A 23,648-nucleotide genomic window follows, 5' to 3' on the forward strand; every position below is an offset into this window, starting at 1 on the left:
TTATACCAAACGCTCTTGTAACCACCTCCTCAAAACCTGTTAAAACTCTCAACTCCACATTTGTAGAGGAATGTCAGTCTTTTTTCTCAGTACAGCCCCAGGGCCTGGCTTATTAAAGGTACTTAACATGTAACTGCTACGTAATCAAAGAAATAAATGAATTACTTCACTGACGTGGCTTTGTAAAGACACAGAACCTCAGAATTAGAAAGGACCTCAGAAGTCATGTGCTCTTCCTCCCACCAAGTCAGACATGGCCGATATATCACAGTCTCTCCAAGCCTTGCACCTGTCTCCCTCGCTCAGCCACAAGCTCTTCACAGGCAGGGACAGCAGCTGATTCATCTTGGTATCTTCCTCCTCCACAGAATTATGAACCAGAGAGCTCCAAAAGGATCATGATCTCCACCCACAGCCCAGAAACTACGTGGGACGAAGCCAGCAAGTGACTTCCTAAAGGGATTTCGGCGGAGCCAACTGTGAAGGACCCATCCAGACTCCTCCTGCTGAATTTCCTCATCTGCTTCGTTTCACAGACGCTCACTCCAAACTCGCGGCCACCCTGCCCCGCCTGTCATCCCATAGTACCCAAGATTCCCACTTTACAGCATTCCATTTTCTTCCAAGAGTTCCCCTCCAGGCATCACACTGTGCCCCTCCTGCTGGCCAAATGCCTAGAGACGCCCTGGCTTCTCCTCGGCACTGTGATCTGTTATAGGGAATTAACAAGGAGCCAAAGACTTGCACACGTGCACTCGCGCGCACACACTCACCTCAGGGAGCTCCAGAAACGGCGTTTTCTTCATTTCCCCGTCTTTGGGGCGGCCTCCAGCTTTAAGTCCTCCACTTTTGGCAGCAGCCTTTCCCTTTGGGAGAAAGACAAGCAACTTTAGAGTGATATGGAAATCACCCCCTAAACATTTGCAAGCCTTGCAGGACTTGGAGCTGGTCCCAAAGCAAATTCAATCAGCCCTTTCTTCCCCCCACACTTGCTGCCTCCAGCTGAGCCCCATCTCATACAGTGAAGCCCAGTGAATGGGTGCACCTGATAAGTCCCAAGAGGCCCCAGCCCCACACCAAGAAAAAGAGCGAGAAAGCCACCACGAGAAAGGAGGAGTGGGGAGGGAAGGAAATGGGGCCAGGCCTGGGACAGCTGCCATACTGAGCCTGCTTTTGACAAAGGCCTCTTCCTGCACTGAGAAGGACCTTCAGCTAAAACATGAATTTACACGGCAAGGAAGTGATCCTGCTGGCCTGTGGGCCCAGTTCCTGAGCTTTTAAAGACTGAAAATGTTCAGCTTTTCAGTGTTTGACTCAGAAAGCCCTAAATCCCTCTGCCTTCTCAGATTAATAAATGATATTTGCAACTGGATACTGTGATACTGGTACTTCTCCCATCTCTTATCCATAAAAACCTAATTGTAAAGCATTCACTGAATTCGATCCTCTAATGAGACAATGAAATTTCAAAGGATCCATAAAGACAGGCAGAAGAAAGCCTTCAGTACACAGTCCTGTGTGCTCTGAAAATATAACAGTACGTGTGTAATTGTGTCTTCCCGAGCAGCAGGAGAATGGGCGGGGCGCTGGGAGTAGGAGAGGCAGAAGGACAGGAGACTGACCTAATGAACATAAGGTTGAATGTTGAACCCTAATTCCGCAGGGCGGCCACCCACGACAAAATCCAAGGTGTTGTCCTAATCCTTCTTCATATTGATGGTTAAGCAGTATCTTTTCCAGCTGTCACATAAACTCCCTGACTGCCATCAGTACACGCTAACCCAGGATTTCCCTAGCAAAGCTCCCACCAAATCCCATTACATCAAAATAAGTATCAACATATTCAGAGGATTTGTACACCCTTAAGTGAGGTCTCTCACCTCACACTGTCACAGTCTAGGCATCTAAAAAGAGTGAATCCAAGGGGAATTGAAAAACCGGATGATGAAACACCTCCCACGGTGCAGGGTTAGAAAGCTATCTGCAGCCTTCAAGCAGCAACAAAGTGTTCTGTTGTGTTGAGTTCTGTTGTGCTTTTTGGTTGACTCAGGCCTGTGTGACAGAAACGAAACATGAGCCTTGAAGCCAGTCATGAGTTTTACTCCAGACTCTGCTATTTTGTGACGTTAAACGTAGCACTTAACTTCTTAGCACCTTGGTTCTCTGGGATGGAAATAGGGGTAGGAGTGGGAATAATACTTCTTTTGGTTTATAGGTTTTTAGGCTCATAATTGTTATTATCAATGACATTTGTGTTTTGGGAGAGCTGCTGTATTCTCCACAACGTCCCTGTGATAGGCAGAAGATCTGAAAAGCCTGCCCTGCGCAGGTGAGGCAGTGCATCACTAGGACCTACACAGGTACAAGACCCAGAAAGCCGTATTTGCTGATCCTGACTGGTAAGTGACACAACATCCTCATGAACAATACACAATGCCTCAGGTGTAAACACAGATATCCTTTAAAGCAACCCAGTCATTTCCAAAGTGTGCTTCAGTGACTATCAACTATGGATTCCTACTTAGCTGCAACTTCTGATTTCCTAAATAAATCTTCCATCTCCCAAAAAGAAGACTGAAAACACATCTCTACCTCCCCATCAAGGACAGTCATCTCTGAGAATGGACAGGGAGGCCCCAAGAGCACTGGTCAGTGACAATGTCCCACGGGGGGCCTACTCCTGTTGCTGGTGCATTCTCACCATGGAGACACTCCCAAACCCCGGGCCCACGCAGACAGCTCGGGTCAAACTCATTTCCTGCCTGCAGTCTGTTTCACTCCTTCTAGGCCCCTTCTGCAGGAGCCCGAGGATGCAGCTGTGTTTGCACTAACATTCCTGAAGGGGGGAGAGAACATTGCTGCAAGGCAATAAGAGGACGATAATTAAAACAAACAATAAAATGAAAATTTCATCAGCATTTTCAAAATAGGAGTTTTCAACTAGCAGCATTTTGCACAGAGCTGGGACAATTCCATTTTGGCAGACATCCTAAATCCTTTGAAGCCAGGAGACTACCCGTGTCCTTTCGGGAGAAGAGCCTGGCGGGGAGCTCGGGGAGCGGGCCGGGAGAGGGTCTGTTGCTCATGGCCTGGGTCTTCCTTTTGCTGTGAGTTTGCACTACGCTGCTTTTGCAATGAGATTCTGAGCACTCTGAAGTATCATGCCTCTCAGAGGCAGATAGGAAGACAGGGGACGTTCACTGGGCCAAATTGGGCCAATCATCTCTGCTTTGGGAAATGAGACGAATCCAAGCCAACTGGCTCCTGGGAAGATGTATCCAAGCCAGACAGGACAAGGCTGAAACAAAAGCTAAAGAATCCAAAAGGCACAAAGGTAAAAGCCAGCCCGAAGAGCTAGCCAGCTATCCTTCAGCAGAGCCAGTCGGGCCAGAGAGCAGAACTTCCAGGGTTCAGAGCTGGCAGCATAAAAACAGAAGGAAAATGGGAAGAAGCCAGGGAAGGGGGAGAGCTGGGGAAAGACAAAAGCAGGGGAAGTCTCCTGGATTTTCCAAAATGACCTTTGGTGACCACAGCGAGTAGCCAAGAGGCCAAGTTGCCACAGATGAAGTGAGGTCCAGTCCTAAGAAGGCAAATGTCTTTATCTTCCTAACAGCTAGAGTCTGCAGCCCAGCTGAACTGTGGTAGAATACAGGGACAGAGGGCCACTGAATGAGGCTCACAGCTGGTGCAGAATGGGAAACCCAAGGCCCCTCTACAAGGGGAGACATGCCCACGTGAAAGCCTGCCAACCAGAAATCTGCCAACTGTTTTTCAATTTGTTTTGTGTTCCTCAGTTTCCTTTTCAGGTAGGTCATATATTTAAAAACTGATTTTCATTTGGGAGGCGGAGGCTGGCGGATCACGAGGTCAGGAGTTTGAGACCAGCCTGGCAAATATAATGAAATGCTGTCTCTACTAAAAATACAAAAATTAGCCAGGTGTGGTGGCCATGCCTGTAGTCCCAGCTACTCAGGAGGCTGAGGCAGAAGAATCACTTGAACCTGGGAGGCTGAGGTTGCAGTGAGCCTAGATCATGTCACTGCACTCCAGCCTGGTGACAGAGCAAGACTCCATCTAAAAAAAAAAAAAAAAAAATCCCTGACTTTCAACTCACAAAAAACATTAAAAAGTGGACAAAGGACATGAACAGACTCTTCTCAAAAAAAAACATACAAGCAGCAAACATATGAAAAAATGCTCAGCATCACTGATCATCAGAGAAATGCAAATGAAAACCACGGTGAGACATCATCTCACACCAGTCAGAATTACTATCATTAAAAAGTCAAAAAATAACAGATGCTGGCAAAGTTGTGGAGAAAAGAAAACGTTTGTACACTATTGGTGGGAATGCAAATTAGTTCCACCCCTGTGGAAAGCAGTTTGGAGATTTCTCAAAGAACTAAACATAGAATTACCCTTTTACCCAGCAATCACATTTCTGGGTATAAACCCCCCGAAAAAAATTAAGCATTCTACCAAAAAGACACATGCACTCATATGTTCCTCACAATACTATTCACAACAGCAAAGACAAGGAATCAACCTAAGCACCCATCAGTGGTGGATTGGATAAAGAAAATGTGGTACACATACACCATGGAATACTATGCAGCCATAACAAAGAATGAAATCATGTCCTTTGCAGCAACATGGATGCAGCTGGAGGCCGTTGTCTTAAGTGAATTAATGCAGAAACAGAAAGCCAAATACCACATGTTCTCACTTGTAAGTGGGAGCTAGACACTGGGGACTCATGGACATAAAGATGGAAACGGTAGACAGTAGGAGCTACTAGAGGAGGGGAAGGGAGAAAGGCAACGGGTGAAAAACTCCCTCTTGGGTGCTATGCTCAGTACCTGGGCGAACGGTTCTGTTGTACCCTAAACATCAGCATCACATAATATACCCTTGTAACAAACCTGCACATGTACCCCCAAATCTATAATATAAAAGAAACCTGATTTTTTTCAGATTACTAAAGCAATATAAGCAATATACATTCTCAGCAAAAAGGAAAAATTAAATACCAATTAGCTATACTCTCCTCCAGCTCCTGAGATAACCCTTGTTTATATGTTGGTGTCTACTCTACATTTCTTATATATCTATACAATAATTACTGTCACAAGTTCAAAATCATAATGTACCATCTATTTGTAACCTCTTTCCACCCAAAATATCATGATCACTCTTCTTTGTTGCTTGTGTCTCAGTCAACACTTATTTATGATAAATGAAACTCACTAAAACTAGATTCGGCCAGAGGGAATTCATCAGATGACTCAGGAACCTCATAGAACCCAAGAAATGACAGCTGGGACACAGGCTAGCACTGGGACGCCTCCCTGACAGCCCAGGGCACGGCGTCCTCTCACTCTATCTGCTCAGCAGTGCCATCTCTGCAGCCCAGGCCCCTGCTTCTGTGTGTAGCAGCAGGCAGCGGCTGCATAGCCCACCAGATCCACTGGGCTTATCTCATCCTAAATGCAAAACACCAGCCTGCTAAACTCCCAATTCCAAATGCCCAAGGTCCGTAATCCGGCTGGCTTGGTTTATGTCATCTCTACATCCTTGAAGTAATCAGCCGTGGCTGGCGGGAGTGGGAGAGGCAGGGAATTGGTGTGCCAGGCCATTAGAGAAGTGGACTCACTTACAAATGTTATTTACTATTCCTTCAAAGGATATGCCAGGAAAACAGCTTGTATTAGTCAGGGTAGACTAACTGCTATTTACAGAAACCCCAAAGGCTTATTTCTTGCTCGTATCCCAGTCTACTGTGGACCAGTAGGGATGATTGGGAGCAGGTGTGGGGGTCAGGAGCGTCTGGGCTCCTTCCATCCCTGGCTCCCCTATCTTGTAGGGTCTTAGAGTCCTCTAGTGGACCTTTTGAACTCAAAAACTTAATCATGTCTGATCCATTTGCTTCCAGGCAGCTCCATTTGCAAAGCAAACACTCTCAAGATTCTTTCCTAGTCATAATTCTAAAATGTGCTTGATTTTGTTGTTTCCTCCCTTACCCTCCCACCTCTCTTGTTCTCAGCGGCTGTCTTGAGACTATGTGGAACAGTAGCCTTGAATGGGACAGCTACATCCCAATCTAACTTTCTGCTCCAGGATTAAATCACTTTCTTCAATTGAAACACGTTATTGGGTCTCTGTCTCAATGTTTCTCAATCCCATCCCTTACTGTTAAGGAAGCAGCCAGCTTTTCCAACCTCTCTGTGGCAGACTGGATTTTCCCAAAACTGGCCATGGCCATAACAATCTTGCCAACGTCACGTGTTCTCCCAGAGCCTTCACACTCAGCCCACCATGAGGTGGAGCGTGATTCCCCTTGCTCTGCATATGGGCTGACCTTAGTGACTTGGTAATAACAACTGGCATCAGGCAGAGGTGACACCACCTGACTGCCGAGACCAGGTGGTAAAGTGATAGAACTTCTGCCTGGCAACCCAGCCACCACGCTGTGAGGAAGTTCAAATGAACCCACATGGGGAGACCAAAGGGAGAAGTCTATGTGGACAGGCACTGAGTCTCCAGGCAACAGCCAGAATCAGCTGCCAAACACACGAGTGAACCAGCCTTCTGATAATTCCAGTCACCAGCTTCAAGTCTTCCAGCAGAGCCCCAAACATTGTGCAGCGGGGACGAGATGTCCCTGCTGTGTCCTGCTGGAATTCCTGATGCACAGATGCCAGGAGTGTAAGAAATGGCTTACGCACTAAGTTTTAGGGTAATTTGTTACACAGCAATAATAGTTGGAACATGTTTGAGGCACCACACTTTTGCATTCTTCTTACTCCCTTTTTATATTACTTTTAAATCAGCTCATTATTTCCTAACTTCCTTCTTCTTGTGATACTTTGCCACAGGCAGACAATAGAAGCCCACCACACATAAATATACACACACTGCTAATGTTCTATTTTCTAAACACTTCCCCTAGTGCTAAAATCTCAGGCACATGGTCTCCCTTCCAGATCATCACTGTGAAGTTCTACCAAACACTTTGCCACAACAACACAGGGCTTGACAGCCTTCCAGCCTCCTGGATGTGTCTCCTCCCACCCACAGCCTGACTATTAAGCCAATATCCCATGTTGTAGGCATTTTTATTATGGAAGCACCCACTTCTGGCATCAATATCTATATTATTCAGGGGAGACTAACTTCGGTAGCTAAGAATCCCATCATTCAATGGCTTAACACTATAGAGTCTTGTTGTCATTCATATTGTGATCCCACACGTGTGGGAAGGTCACAGCTCCCACACAGATGTCTTCTGTCTGGCTGATTCTCCATCACCAGCGCTCAGCAGCCTCCCCTGGGTCTTGTGCATCCTGCCAGTGTGGAGGATCACATGGTCAGTGCCTGGAAGTAGCACGCCTTAGCTCAACCCACATTTCACTGGCCGCAACTCAGTCCTGTGGCCCCACACAACTATAAGGAAGGCTTATGTCAGCTGTGCCCCTGGGAAGAAGAAATGAGTTTATGAGCATCTAGCCATCACACTTCCACACTGCCCAAAGCAAGGCTGAAAGTCCAGTCACAGTAATATCACGCTATGTCTCTTCCCTAACTGTCCCCGTCCCAGAGTCCCTGCTCTGTGGGAGCCAGGCCTTCCCAGCAGCTCATTCCTAGGGTCTTGCTCAGGCTTGTCTGGATACTACTACAGTGGTATGCAGAATAGTGTACCAGCAGAGACGGCCACGTGCTAACCCCCAGACTCTGTGCGTAGGTCACCTAGCATGGCAAAAGGGACTTTGAAGCTGTAAGTAAGGTTAAGCACTTTGAGTTATCCTGGGCTGTCCAGATGGGCTCTGTCTAATGACATGAGTCCTTAAAAGCAGAGAAACCCTTCCCGGCTGTGGTCACAAAGGAAGATGTGGTCAGAGAGATGCAAGGTTGCCAGCTTTGAAGACAGAAGAAGTGGGCCATGAGCTGAAGAACTCCAGAAGCTGGAAAGGGCAAGTGAATGCAGAAAGTGAATCCAGAGTGGAACACAGCCCTGCTGACACCTTGACCTTAGCTCAGCTGGACTTCCAACCTACAAAACTGTCTGATGATAGGTTTGCGTTTTAAGCCCTAAGTTTGTGATCATTTGTCATGGCGGCAATAGAAAACTAATACAGCCAATGACTGCTCTTGGTGATAAATTCTGAGCCCCACACTTCAACAACAGAGTGCCCAGGGCCCCAGTAGGAATATACCTCATGTTCACAAACTAGCTTCTGCCAGACTCTGGCTGCCTTCTCCACACCCACGGCTCCACCCCTGTTCTCCTTACTCCCCTGCACCCAAACCCCTGAGACTCAGGCCACCAGCCCTAAGGAGGCACTCTGGGCCACCCAGTCAGCACATGTTTGTCTCAGAGCCCTTCCCTGCTAAGCTTGGCCTCTGGCAGAGCAGAAAGACCGGAGGCCAGTCAGGGACAGCGTGTGCTCTGCCCAGAGGCCCTAAACCCAGAGTCGGCAGACCCAGCTGCACAAAGACAGAGGGATACACTGGTGTGTCCTACACGTGACCATGGGCGACACGGCTCTGGGCAGTGCTGGTCAAAATATGACAATGTGGCCACCATTCTCCCTACCACCCTCAACAACTCCCCTCAAGAAAGGGGTTGGAAATGATTCCCCCGGCAGATATGATGGGTGATAGCACAGCACGCCATACACCCTCCCTCACACGCCCAGGAAAGATGGGCTCTGTACAAGAACTTGCAGTTTAAGCCAAAACAAATAAATAAATGACGTGTGGAATTTTAGGCATGAGGTGAAAGGAGGATTATTTATCTTGGGGTCTTCCCAGGATGCCTTCAATAACCAATATGTTACCTGCCCATATGCAAGTGGAGTCTAGACCAGCCATGAAAATAGGCACAGTTCTTGGGGAAGGAGAGCCAGGCAGAAGGAAAGCAAGATAAGAACTGAAGACACAGGGAAAACTGCACAGTGGAGCTGGAGAACCAAAGCTAACCCTGTAGGTCAGAGACGGCTCAGGAACTGGGTAGTTCTCAGGCTAACGCAGGGGAAATGAAATCTGTGGGGTTAAAAGTGTGCTTGGAAGTCTATGGGTGGGAAGAGAGCAGAGAGCAGCGGGAGGCGACATGGTGGATGAATCTGCACGGGGCAAGGCCCCTGTTTCACAGGACTCTGGTATGCAGTTAGGTTGCAGTTTCTGCCACCAGAGTAGGCCAGGAGCCACACACACAGCGCATCCAGCAGCCTACCCACCCGGGAGCCTCCGCTGCTCCTTCTGGAGTCACAAGCTCTGGCAGCCCCCACCTCTCCACTCCTGGTCCCTCCCAGATCCATTCTCTTTGGAGGTTTTTCCCCAATTCCCAGGGCAACACCCCCCCACCACCACCCACCGCCACCCAGCCATTCCACTGGATGGGACAGATGGTGGCCTGGGACCACAGAAGCTTCCCAACTCTGTAAAGTCTTGGGATGTCCTCCCAACAGCCCTCCAAGTCTTGGAGCAACCTCTCCAGATCTCTGGGGAATTCCTGACACAAGCCCATCGGGATTCCCTCTGATGAGCCATAAAAATTGATTAGCATAATTAGATCAGACATACTATGATATCATTATGATCTCCTCTGCTGTCTCGCCCTTCATTAATAAAACACACACTCAAAATGCAACTGTCTAGTCCCATCTCTGCTGGCCCTGAAAGTGGTCCTGTTGGAAGAGATGGAGAGACAGTAGGACTAGCTAGTGACTTCACCCTGTCAGCATTCCCATTCCCTCATCCCTCCTCTTGCTGCACCTGTCTGCTCCAGCCTTGCTGGATCGGGGAGGAGCAGGCTTGCTGGGCACCAGGTCCCTGCAGGAAGAGAACTTCACAGTGAACCTGAAGAACCAAAGCTAACCCTGCGGATAAGAGACGGCTCAGGAAAAGACTTTCCCAAGGCCAAAGGTGCGTCCAGCCTAGACGGCGTCAGAAGCCGAGTGGGTGTGGCAAGCTTGGCAGCACACGCAATCTAGAGACGGCAGCAACCGCGACGGTGAAGGAATATTCTGGGCTGACCCATAGACGGCGGTATCAGGGGAAGTGAGAACTGAAAGTGCCTTTACACATCACTGGGGTCCCTCCATTTAACCAAAAATTATCAACAGGCCTTTGTTCCTCAAAGCCCCTTTTGGCTTCATCTCTATTCCAACCGTTCAATGGCCCAAATTTTGGAACTCTCTTCAAACATTCTACTGAGAAAGAAATCTCGTTATTTCATGAATAAACAGGCCGAGGCCATAAGACTCACAGGTGGGGTCGACAGAACCTGCTGCCAGGAGTCCAGTGTCCTCTCAGCTGCACAAGCGCATGACTGTCCAAGGAAACTGGTAGGAAAGAAGTGGAATAAAATGGAGTGTTTTACAGCAAAAACCATCCTGTGCTTTCTTACCTACAGAGGTACCATTTCATGACCTCTGAGATGAGGGGTCAAGTTCAAAATATATCAACAGTGAAAAGACACAAGAAAAAGCAGAGAGGTTTTCTTTTGTGAGAATTGGTGTTATTAACAACGGCTCTAACAAGTAGAAGCAACGTTTACTGAGCACTTCCAGCATGCCCAGCCCCTGCCAAGTGTTCCTTCATGCGTGCTACTTGTTAATCCTCACAACAGCCCTGGGAGAGATGTACTGTTATTGCCCCATTTTCCAAGGAGGAAACTAAAGAACAGAAAGATAAACTGCCTTTCCCAGGCTGCCTAGTTGGTAGAGCATCGGGCTGGGACTCCAACAAGCCCTGGGGCCGCTAAGCCCATCTGCTTCACTGCAGCTCCAAAAGCCCGGGTGCTCGCCTTTAGCCTCAGTCTTGCAGGGAAGATCCGGACACCTCCAATCTAGTCTCCAGACAGGGCTCTGCTGAATGCACCCTGAGTTTCCTGCATGGCATGGCCCTAGGCACTGAACACTTCAGCAAACAGAGCAGGCAAACTCTCTGCTGTCTTTGTGAAGCCCAGCAGTGCTGAGAGACAGACGATGAACTCAAAACTTAGAAAATCGCACACTCTGTTGGAAGGTGGTGAGGATGAATGCTATGGGGGCAAGGGAAGGGGGAGACGAGAAATGCAGAGCAGTCTAATTTTAAATAGACTGTTCAGGGAAGGCTCGCCTAGAAGCTGACATCAGAACAAAGGCTTGAAAAGGTTAGGGAGTGTGCACAGGGTGTAGAGCTTGTTCCCAGAAAAGTTCTCTCCTCCCAGGCCTGGAAGATCCATCCTCATTTCACAGAATCCCCAAATGAGAAAAGAGATACAAGCTATGTGATAGTGCCTGGCACATAGTAGGTATTCACCACACGCCCCTTTCCTTTCCTTCTAAGGGGGATGGGTTTTCCTTCTAGGAAGAATATTTGAAGCCAGTTCAGAAATGTAGGCACTGAAGAGCTGGAAGAGAGATAAAAGGGGCTTTGAGAACAAAGACCCTTTGATAATTCTCAGTTAAGCAGAGGGACTCAGCCCCGTAACAAAGATCAAATTAAAGACACTTCCTTCTCTTCCATGACGGGATGAATGGTGTCCCCTAAGTAATCATATGCTAAAGTTCTCATCCCCAATAACCCGGAATGGGACCTTATTTGGCAATAGGGTCATCACAGATGTAGTTGTAAAGAGGTGGTCACACTGGAGTGGAATGGGCCCCTATCCAATATGACTGGAGTCCTTATAAAAAGGAGAGATTTGGACAAAGAGGCAGACACACGAGGAGAACGTGGCATGAAGATGAACGAAGAGGCTGAGGTGACATAGAGAAGCCAAGGAACACCAAAGATGGCCAGCAAACCTCCAGAAGCTAGGAGACAGGCATGGAGCAGCGTCTCCCTCCAGGCCCTTGGCCCTGGGCAGGAGCACCCCTGCTGGCACCTTGATCTTAGGCTTCCAGTCTCCAGAACTGAGAGACGGTTCATTTCTTTTGTTTAAGCCACCCAATTTGTGGTACTTTGTTATGGCAGCCTAGCAAACTCATAACTTCCAAGCCTATTGTTTCTGATGTCTCATTAAACTGTGAGGGAGGACAGCTCCGGGCGGAAAAGAATTTAAGTACGCTTGAGGATGAGATCTTGGAAAGAACTTTAGCTGCTGATACTAGTATTTGGAAGTGACTGGAAGCAAATAGTTGAGAAACCTACCAAGTTTTTGAGGGAATTGAATACCAAAGAAACTGTTTGCTGGCCTAAAAGAGCCTGTGAGTAAAAAGTGCCCATTAGTCAGAAGCAGACATATGCCCAGATGCCCCCCTTGGTGTCCAATGTGACCCCGGAGGGGGTGGATAGGGAAGTGCCTCCTAGAGGGTACACAGGGGCTCTGAAGGACGATGGACAAGGACATCTCTCACAGCGAGCAGAGGCAGGTCTCACCATGGAGCAGCCCCACTGCCAGGGTGGAGCTCCTCACATTGCCCGCCAGCAAAACTCCATCGCATCCATGGATGTGGTGTATCACCCACGGACACTGGCCAGCTTTCTCGTCCTTGCATCCCAGTTCTATCTTGAGGGCAGATAAATTGCCTTGCTAGCTTGGAGCTCGCCAGACCTTGAGAAGCTACATGAGACTTGAGGGAAAACACTGCCCCCTTGAGGCCAGGCTGTGCGAGCATGTTCCGCACAGGACAGAGAGCAACTCAGGTATTTGACCACCTGGAGGGTGGCCAGCGGTAGAGTTTCCCAGCTGTGCCCCAGCACCCAGCTTTCTGTTTTGCTCCTTTCTGGGCACACAGCAAGACTGTCCTCCCTTGTAGTGAAGCATGGCCTCTCAGGACAGCGCTTGCCAATGGAGCATGAGTCACAGTGATGGGTGCCTCTTCCAGATCAAGCCTTCTAAGAGGTGTCTGCAGCCCCTCAGCTCTCTTTCTCCTCCCACCATCTAGAGAAAGAGGCAGCAAGGCCCTAGGAACTCACGGGACCATGCGATGAACACTCCTAAGCGCCTGAGTCATCGTGGGATGGAACCCCATCTGCTGATCAGAAATGCCACATCCAACTGTTACACGGGCAAGAAAGAAATGTCCATGCTACTGAGTCACCACAATTTCAGAGCAGACAGTGTTACCTTACCTAACAGAGGCGGCCCTCCGAATCTGCAGGTTTCATATCTGCAGATTCAATCAACTGTGAATCAAAAATGTTTTTAAAAAATAACAATATAACGATAAAGGTAATTCAAATCCTAAAATACAGCATAATTATTTCCATAGCATTTGCTATGTATTGAGTATTATAAGTAATCTAGAGATGATTTAAAGTATATAGGTGGACGTGCATAGGTAATCTGCAGATACTATCACATTTTATATCACAGACTTGAGCATCTGTGGATTTTGGTATCCAAGGGGGATCCTGGAACAAATCCTCCTCAGATACCGAGGGACAACTGGATACGCAGTGACTCAAAGTTGGGGATAGCAAGAACTCCTCTGTCAAGGGGCATCATGGTGTCACAAGATAAGCCCTGGATCAGGATTCAGTTCTAGAATCAGCCCTGCCATTAACCAGCCTATGTCCAGAACAGGTCAGGGGACTTCCCTGAAGAAGGGAGGTCCAATCCAGAAGTGTGGTTTTCAAGCTTTCCCCTTCTCAGGGGTGCAGCAGTGGTGTGGGCCCAGGGCTAAGCAGACAGGCCTCCAGACAATGCCTCCCAATGGCCAGAATTGCCTGCCCCTGATTGTGAGGCATCTGTGGGCTACCCAGTGAGATTTTTATCTGAGGAAATGAGAGCGTGATGGTGTGCTGACGGGAAGGACACCAGAAGCCCCTGTGCCAAGGGCATCTCTGAGGACCTTTGTGTCTGCCTCGTGCAATCAAAAGCTTCACCCTCTCTTGTTCCCACTTACCCCAGGGTCCCCAGTGGGTCGTGTCACAGAGTCAGAATGCAAACCTGGCTCCCTGAAAATCGGATCTGAGCGTGCACTCAACCTGTCCTCCCAGCCCTGCCAGTGAGGGTCACTGGGCACTTCTCAGAGAGAGGGGAAAGATAAAAGGCACTCACAGAGCAGAGGCCCCAGGGTGGGCCGGACATCCTCCCTCCACCAACGGCATGGCTGTACTGAATCCCACGACCCTGCACCACAAGCAGCGTGTTCCCTCTGATGCACATGACAAAGCCGAGGCTCAGAGTGATGTATGACCTGCCCAAGGTCACACTGCTAGGCAGCACAGCCAGAAGGGCAACCCGTATCTGGCCAACTCCGAAGCCCTTCATGCCAAACCAATGCCACGTCCACATGCCCTCCATCTGGTCAGTGGAAGGGCCTGGTGCTGAGTTTTCTCTCTGCCCCTCACATGCCCTCACTGCACTGTCCTTGACCACCAGGATGGAAAGGAGCCTCCTCCTCCACAACCACCAGGAGCTGCTCTGGAAGGTGGTGCCTACGGCTGGGCACAGGGATGGCCCCGGGGCCCAGGGGAGGTCATTCCTTGCTGCCCTGGAAGCGGTGGATGAAGCACGCGACCCATCTGCCCTCTAAGGAGTGCTCAGCACTTTTCACATGTAAATATCTCAAATATTCACTATGCTTTAAAGTAAATGTGCATATTTTTATTTCTTGGTATGAAGCCATTTCAAACATTACCCAGGGAATCTGGGTTAACCACCCTCTCTGCTGTTTTCCTATTTGTGTTTCACTCCTTCCTTCCTTCCTTCCCTCCCTCCCTCTTCCCTCCTTCTTTCCCTCCTTCCTTCATATTTTATTTTTTTGTCACCCTATATCTCCTCTGATATCAGTGTGTTTCAGTGCTCAGACTAGGTAAGCTAATTATAATTGCAAATTTCCTGGATAAAGAACATAAAAAATCATTTTAAAGTCAAATAATTATTTTATTGTCTTCTCTTCTATATTGCCCATTAGTCATTACAAATCAAGATTTAGTTGAGAACAGGAATGCCCAATCCTAACGAGGAGGATCACAGTTTATGGAACACAGTCATGTGCACAGATTGTTTTCAAGGGTCACCTCTGTGGAACAGGCCTCAGGGCAGCTGTCATCATCCCCACTTAACCAGTGAGGAACCTGAGTCTCCAAAACTATTAAGTGAATTTCTTGAAGGGATACAAAGTAGCTTCAAAACAAATAAAGTTTCCTGAAGACCCCTTTGCCCACAGCTCTGTGGCCAGGCCCCAGAGCTGGTGAGGGGTAAGGGCCCGCCCCTCCCCCGGGCACAGAAGCCAGCCCTCCTTCCTGAGTCCTTCCTGCATCCTCCAGGTCTCCTCTTAACCCTGGGCTCTCCTCTCACATTTAGTTGACAGAAGGTGAAATTAGAGGTTGTTTTTCATAACGTTAACAAAGACCAACTCTTCCCAAACACCAAAAAGATGGGAGAACTGTAATACCGAAATTTTTTTTTCTTAAAACTCTTCCGACAAAGTACTCCAAGGGTGGCATTGTCATCTTGAAAGGGCATTTAATGTGTCTCCGTATTCTCGGGCCCCTCACCCTTGGCCTCTAGATGGAGACACCCCGCACCCCGCTCCCACCTCCCCTGCTCTCCACACCACTCGCCCACAGGCAGGTCCAGCCCAAAGTCTGGAGGAAGAGCAAAAAAGGTTTAGCATCGGAATCCTCCAACACATGACTTATTTAGTGGCACTGAGTAACATGCGGGTGTATTTCAGTGTTTGGGGGCAAAGATTGAACTTAGAAGTGGGCTTGTCTTAGAATATTAATGTCAGAGGTGGAGAGGGAAGGGATGAGGCAGAGAAAGCCAGAGAGGGAAAGAGAGCTGTCTCCTTCTGTCAGGCGCGAGCTCTGGAGCAATAGAGATATACTGGGAGTTCAATTTCTGTTTGCCTGAGCCAGGGAGAAAATCTAATTAAATATGGTGTCTGAGTTTGGAGAAGCCAGGATGGGGCTGGAATATAAAGCGTGGCAGCTACCCATAGATCAGAGGGCAATATTAATAAACCCACAGAAAGGGACAGCAGGATCCGCTGGTGGTATTGATAAAATGCAACGCAAAGACAAAGCAGGCTGGGGAATATTGCATGATAATGCCGATAAAAGCGCACCAGGGATGCCACCCCCACCACGGTGGACCTGGGACTGCTGTTCCAGGAAGCTGGTGCATGGCGGCCGCTCCCCTTCCCTATTCCTCTTTCTCCTCCTCTTCTCCCTGACTCTGGTCTCACCTCTGTTTCCCACAAGCATGCGAACTCAGCATCAATGAGTTTTCCGAGAACTACTGAAGCCAGGATAGGAGATGAAGAATTAACAAGAGGGATAAATGAGTCTCCATTTCAACAGAGAATGTTTGGAGAAGGAAGAAATCATAAAGGCTGCAGAACTCCTTTCTTTGCAAACTTCCAGAAAGAGCTGGTCACATATCCGGCTCAAATAGAGGAGGGTCTTGCATGGAGGCTGAAATGTCTTTTGAAAGACATTTCCACAGAGGTCACTTGAAGGCAGCCCTCAGCCTCCATGGAAGACTCTTCTATATTTGAGCCTGATATGCAACCAGCCCTTTCTGGAAGTTTGCAAAGTGCTAGACACTCGCAGAATTCCCCAGCCCTCTGACACTCCAGACCCAAAGGAGGAGCCTTGGGGACGTGCAGTTTTCAAAGAACCCTCAGAACTCCTTGAAGGTGTTGGAGCACAGTTCCAGGGTGAAATCCCTTGGAACCAGCTGGCTCTTTGTCATAGATCTTCTGCCTTCTCAAGAGCTGTTCTCGAAGGGGTTGGAGATGGGGGGCTTTTCCTCATGGGCAGAAGCACCACCACTGCAGCCCTCCCCACCATGCACCCCAATCTTTCTCAGGGCCCCCATGCAGTTGCAGTGAGGCTCTCAGATCTTAGCTGAGTTAATGTCATTCTTTTGTCATCTGTACTTAATTGCCATCAGCTGGTATGTTATGATTTCGCCTGATTTTCCTAAGCTTTCTGTGTTATAGCTAGCATCTGCCTAGAGTATTTTCAGCAATTTTTATTGCGTATTAATCTGTGCGTCTATAATGCTGCATTATTTCCAGGGACTGTATGTGTGACCATAATAATAGTGGCTCTCGAGAAGTCCATTTCTGCTCAGATCTGATTCAGGCTTGAATCTATACCTCGACCTCCACATATCCTACCTCCACAGATAGTAGCATCCTCTTCTTTGGAAGTGAATTTGTATCAGAATGTTTCTGTTGAAGGCCAGCACTCGCTGGCCGTGTATATTCATCCCTCTAGTCTCTGAGCCTCCATTTCCTGGTCTGTTGAATGGGAATAATAAAAATTTCAACCACTCTGGATGGGCTGTGAGGATCAAGTGAGGTAATCAATGGGGAGAGTGTTCTTCAGGTTCTGAGAATGTTGTCTGATGCTTGCCTGAAGAAATGGAAATCCATTCAACAATCGAGAGAGGCCTAATTATTGTGATAGCAGCTTGCATTGGTATTGTGCACCCTAACTTCAAGTGGCCCTTATCAAACATGTCGTTTGACCTTGACAATATCTGATGAGGTCTGGAGGCACCGTTTCATTTTACAGATGGGAAAACTGGATTACAGAGCCCAGTAAGAGATCTGTTCAGATGCAAAGATGATCCTAGCCACTGCTTTAAACTTCCACCTTGGGAAAAGGGCAACCTGGAATCCCAATCAGAGCCCACAGCCAGCATCTCCCGGCCAGACTCCTCCACAGCTCCTCCTGGACAATCAGCCCTCACTCTCCACACAGCTGTGTTGCCTTGTCCTAGGGGCTTAACATCACTCAAGTCGCACTGCATCCCCTCCCCTCTATTCCCTTGCTCCCTCTGCTGCAGCCACAAGGGTTGATTCTTTCACAGACCAGGCCCACCTTTGCCTCAGGACTTAGCACCTACTCTTCCCTCTGCCTGGAACCCCCTTCCCCAGATACCTACAGCTCACTTCCTCACCTCATAGGGGCCTGTCCCCAAATGTCACCTCCTCAGCAAGGCCATCAGTGACCACGTTCCATAAAAAAGCAACTGCCAGCCATCCTCTCCACGCTCTGCTTTACCATTCTCCAAAGCATAGAGTACCAGGGCTTTCTATCTATTAGATCAGCTCTCTCTAAATGTGGTGCCCCTCCGTCCACTAGAACCTGAGAGCAGGGACGTTCTCCCACTCACCACTATAACCTCAGAGCTTACAAGAGTGCATATATGTTCCTTGGCTTATTCAATAGTTCATTATATAATTTTTTTTCAATGAGTTTTAGAGAGATTAAGTCACGCATCCTTGACTTGATTACACATTTAGGAAGTAACAGAGCTGGGACCTCAAGTTCAATGTTTTCTACCACATGAAAATCTAAACTCTGAATAAATACAACTCAGGGTGACCATGATGTAGAGAAGACTCCCATGGTCAAATACATCCTGCAATGACTGAGGAAGCCGTTTCCCCTACAGACACTCACTTGTGTCCCAGAACACTTCCGGGCAACTTGAGGTGGGAGAATCAGAGGAAGCCAGACCTGCCAAACTCAAGGGACCATGACCAAGTGACCCACATGCGCCAGGTCCCTCAGGAGCAGCTGGTGGGCAGGCTCTTGTTTGAAGGAATTCTTATCCCTCTTTGCCAAGCACAGCTGTATGAGTGGCAGATTTGCCCGTTCCTGCTCTTTTTGTACCCAGATCATGAAGGGCTTATTCTTAGCAACGGAGCAAGCCCACTGATGGGGATCATGATGCTGAGGGTGAGACCTGCGGATGGCAGAGAGAGCAAGAGAGAGGGAGAGGGAGAGAAAGAGAGGGAGAGAGGGAGAGGGAGAGAAAGAGAGGGAGAGAGGGAGAGAAAGAGAGGGAGAGAGGGAGAGAAAGAGAGGGAGAGAAAGAGAGGGAGAGAGGGAGAGAGGGAGAGAAAGAAAGGGAGAGAGGGAGAGAAAGAGAGGGAGAGAAAGAGAGGGAGAGAAAGAGAGGGAGAGAGGGAGAGGGAGAGAAAGAGAGGGAGAGAGAGAGAGAGAGATGGAGAGAGAGACAGAGATGGAGAGATGGCATCAAAAGAGACTGAGACATGAGAGAGAGAGAGACAGAGAGTACCACATGGGGGAGGAGATCTTGCAAAGCTAGTCTTGCTGGTCTTGCTCTTGGTTTTCATGCCCCCTGGAAAGGCCTTTGTGTTCAGTACTAAGCATACACCACAACTCCAAAAGCTCCATCCTGAGGCTATTGATTACTACAGGAACGGTCACCACAGTGATCTTTCAAGAGATACTTTCTATGGCCAGGGTTCATTCAGAGGACCCGTCTCACAGCCATGACAGAATTCCATCCAGGGAACGACACACACTGTTTGCGACTGGAGCAAGCCCACTCATGGGGATTATGATGCTGAGGGTGAGACCTGTGGATGGCAGACAGGTAGAGAGAGAAACAGATGGAGAGATAGCATCAAGAGAGACAGAAACAGAGAGAGACATGAAAGACAGAGAGAGGGAGGAGAGGAGGTGGAAGGGATGGTTCGTGGAAGGATGGAAGGATTAGGAATGCAGGTAGGGTGTCACATTAGCCTGGGTCTGAAAACATAACATGCAAATCGGTTGGCTTTTTAGTGGGGTGGTTCGGGCTACACTGAATCAGTTCAACCTCTATAGAGACCATGAAGATGGACAAGACCCAAATCTTGCCCTAAAGTATCTTACAATGCAGTGAGCCTGACAGGCCCATAAATGTCTGGCGGAGGAGAGTGGGGAGGCAGGGAAGAAGGCGGTATTATTTTTAAACATAATATAAAAAAGAAACTATGCTAAATATATAGACAGTGAGACGTCTTAATATATAGACAGTGAGAAGAACTTAATCTTGCTGGGGAGCTGGAGGCCAGGAAAAAAGAGGACACATTTCACAGAGGATGCGGCATTTGAGTTGACTGCGAAAAGGCATGTGGAATGGCATTCCCGCCTGAACAGCTGAAGACTTGGAGCCTAGGAAGAAGAAGGAGGCCACGGGGCAGGACCCACAGACTGTTTCAGAAGCATAGGCCTCATCTGTCTGGGATGGATTAGGTGAACTCGGAGATGTCATCTCGTCATCTAAAATAACTCTATGGAGTATGGCCTGAAAAGAATTCCATGCATCCAATCCCTGCACATTGGTGGCTTACTGAGGACAGGAGTATGTTTGTATTCCAAACCCAACTTACCCGTGCAAACCCTTGAGGCTCCTGGGGTTGGAACTGGGAGGGGTCTCAGATTCAGAGGCTTGGCAGGGAGGCAGCTGCTGCCTGCACTGTGGCTTTCCCTCTCCTGTTGCGGAAAGGAAATGATACATTTCTGCCCATCAGGAATTTAAGTTTGTTCATTGGCAACATTCATTCTGAGTCTTCTCCCTGCTCCTTCAAAGCTCTGGGTGGTGGATGTCTCGATGGAAACAGTTTTTCTATTTTAAAACATTCCCCCAAGAGTAGGAGTGAAGAAAGAGCTACGATCCCTCCGGTGTTGTACTGATCTCGGCAGCATTTATTGAGGCACTTAACAAACGTGCAGAACACTGTTAGAAGCTCTGTGTGCAACTGCTCTGTCCCTGCCATGCAGGTGTTATTATCATTCCCATTTCACCTGTGAGCTTAGAAACATGAACGGGCTTATCCCAGGCCACACAGCCAATCCAAGGTTTAATGACTCAACACAATTTATTGAGTGTCTACTATATGCCAGGCACTGGGTGGTTCCCAAGGTCAGCCCATCTGGGATCCGTGGCACAAACCCAACCTGAGGATGGGAGAACAGGCAGGCTTCAGAGGACTGGACAAAGAACAGTCTAACACCACGGTCTTGGCCAGACCCCGAGGCAGGAGGCAATGAAAGTATCAAACCATAACACCCTTCCCAACTCCAGTTCCTCCCAACAATTTTGGCTCAAACCAACTCTGGGTGGTGAGGGGCTCTAACTGTCCCATTTTCTAGAGGGGTAAGCTGGACACACTGAATAACTCACCTCTTCTCTTTGGAGAAAAGGGGTGCAGCAGGGGATGGAGGCATAGATAACATGAATGACCACCAGCTCTGCCCAGAGATGGTGCTGCGGATTTGCATGCAGTGCATCACCTAATACCAACACTGAGAGAAGGACATTATTAACTCGCAGATGGAAAAACGCCATGTCTAGAGAAGTCAAGTGACGTAAGCATTGCCACACAGCTCAGCAAAGGCACGGCGGCACGGACACGGTCCTGTGGCCCCATTGCTTTCTCCTCCCATGGCCCACATGACTCCCTAGACTGTTGGCCACAGGCCCTGAGAAAGGGGGCCAAATGGTGCAAACTCAAAGAAAAGCACCCTTTTCTTTCATTTTATAAGGCATCATTTGACCTTGAGGCCCAGTGGAGTAAAGCGTGTGCACACGTGCAAAGGCACACACACCCTGTGTGCACGTTTCTGCAATATGAGTGGTGACATTGTCCTGTGAGGCTCAGGGAAAGACTACACCCATGCTGCTGGTTGGGTCTCTTCCCTGTAGAATGCAGGACCAACCCCTTCAGAAAGAAGGTTAGATTAAAGCCAAGGGATCCAGGACCAGGGGCAGGGGGTGCTTAATGGGCTCAAGTTGGGTGAGATTACCCGCTACCTGCTCAACCAAATTGTTTATAACTTGTGTCTCTCTGTTTCTCTCCTTTTTGTTAACTCTCCTGGACCAAAGCAAGGCAGAACACCTGGGGGTGGCCACAAGTATAATTAGCAAAAGATGTTCCAAAGACCAGGTGAAGGGCAGCCGAAGTAAGCAGAATGTTCTCCTGGTGCTGATCGTGGAGTTGCCAAGTTCTCTTCCACTGAGAAAAACAGCATGCTTTATCCTTGTGTATCTAGACCCTGGCCTGAGGATCTTTAATAAGTACCTCCTGGAAGGGAGTCCCACCCCCAGGAAGGTTGGAGAAGCTCCACTTTGCTGCAGCCTTTGAGGAAGTAGATGCAGGACCTGGGTCCCGAAAGGGGGTTCCACAGCTCTGGGACTCTGATTCATGGTGCTGCTCCTTCTTTTGTCCACCCCTGCCCTTAGGGTCCCCTGTTCCATCCCTCCTGCAAGACATCCTAACTGACTGAAGAAGCCCCGAGGGGTGTGCAGGCACAAACTGTGGTTTTGTGGCATGGCAAGGTGAATCCACTTCCCCAGAAGTCAATACCAGTCCCCGCTGCAACACAGCCCAATCTCACTTCTTCCCTCAGAATAGAATAGAAGGTCTACTGTCCACTGCTCACTCCCAAATCCTGGCGTCAGTTCTGCCCACGGTGGGTAGAGAAACTTGTCCCCACCAGAAGAACAAGCACAGGGCTAGCTGCAGGAGCTAATGGGGGTGTTCTGGTATCTTGTGCACAGGGCACTTAGTGGAAAATGAGCAATCAGCAGCTGGGGCATGAGTGGGGGGTGGGAGGGCACCATCCAGAACCTGGCAACCTGCACCACTAGATCAACAGCATCACCTGCTGGCCACAGGATGCCACACCACTCTCCTCCCATTCTAGGCCCCAGAGAGCCCTCCCTCAGGGGGCACGAAGACACAAAGAAGCCCCCTCCTCAGAATGCCAGGAGTCCTGGGTCCAGCAGGTCCTCAGGGGAGCCCCTCTTTGAAGCCCGTAGAGCCAGGACTCTGATTCTCCTTTGAAAATATGCAGACCCCATGTTGACCAAACATGAATCTCTGACAGCACACCCCCTCCTACACCGGCTCCCAAATGCACACCTAATATTTTTATTTTTCCTAAATGTTTGTCTGTGGTTCCCCAACATCTTTAGAGGCCCTCATAATCTTTTTCCCTTCCAGTATAAGCTCCTAGAGAGCAGTGACTATTTCCTTCTGGACTGACTAGATCACCGACTCACATTACAAAAGGCTTAGGAAAGTGTTTTATGAACGTGAAGACTAACAGCCAGCAGTCATTGGTGCTGGAAAGGGCTGTGCTATGGCTGGTGCCTCTTCCCGGGTATAGGAATCCTCATAGCTACCCTGTACTGAGGGTCTACCAAGTGGCAGACGTCTGATGCCCCCTCTACCGGGATGCTATCTCACTTGATCTTCATCAGGACTCCGGGACACAGAAGCACAGAGAGGTTAAGCCATTTGCTCAAAATCTCACAGCCGCTAAATGGTAAAGCCAGGGTCCGAGGCCTGGCAATCCGAAGGTGGAAGCCGTCTTAGCAGTTATGCTACACTGCCTCCCAGAAGCCCACATGGGCACACACGCTGCTGGTAAGCACATCTTCCTTGCTGGAAGCACGCCACAAGCAGCTGCTCACTCAGCCTTCCCGCCTCCTCCTTAAAAGGCAGAGACTGCTGTACCTGCTTATAAGGCAGAGACTGTTGTACCGGCCCTTTTCCCTGGAATCCTGCTCACGTACCAGGTTTCCCTTGCATGACCCGCTCAGCCTTCATTTTCGGGACCTCCAGGCCTGCCCACGAACAGGTGCCTATGAAGACACAGAGAACCAGGGCCCTGAAGGGCGGAGGAGGCAGAAAACTGATGCGAGCACTAAGAAACGGCAGCGAAAGCCCACGCAGTCGTTTATTCCTTCCACGAATATTTCCTGAGCACCGATGTCACGCGCCGTGTCTGGGGCGCTGGGGAAACGGCAGTAAAGGCGGAGGCGCGTTCTAACAGCCGCGGATAGAAGGGGGCGACTGACCTGGGAGAGCGGCCGTGCCCACAGGGCTGGGAGGGCAGCTGCGGGTGTGGACTTTCTCCACTCACCGCCCGCCCGCGAAGTCCTG

General features: G+C 49.0%; 1 long non-coding RNA gene across 1 annotated transcript in view; it reads right to left on the reverse strand.

The window, feature by feature from the left end:
- LOC130540625 (uncharacterized) overlaps positions 1-23,407 on the reverse strand; it is a 184,834-nt gene extending 161,427 nt beyond the window's left edge. The window contains exons 1-2 of the long non-coding RNA XR_008954623.2: positions 23,279-23,407; positions 774-866 (exon numbers count right to left, since the gene is read on the reverse strand). This is a non-coding gene — a long non-coding RNA (uncharacterized LOC130540625). The remainder of the gene's footprint in view (positions 1-773; positions 867-23,278) is intronic.
- Between the last annotated feature and the right edge of the window lie 241 nt (positions 23,408-23,648).

Source organism: Pan paniscus, chromosome 9 (genome assembly GCF_029289425.2).
Source record: "Pan paniscus chromosome 9, NHGRI_mPanPan1-v2.0_pri, whole genome shotgun sequence".
In the NCBI taxonomy this organism is placed as follows: domain Eukaryota; kingdom Metazoa; phylum Chordata; class Mammalia; order Primates; family Hominidae; genus Pan; species Pan paniscus.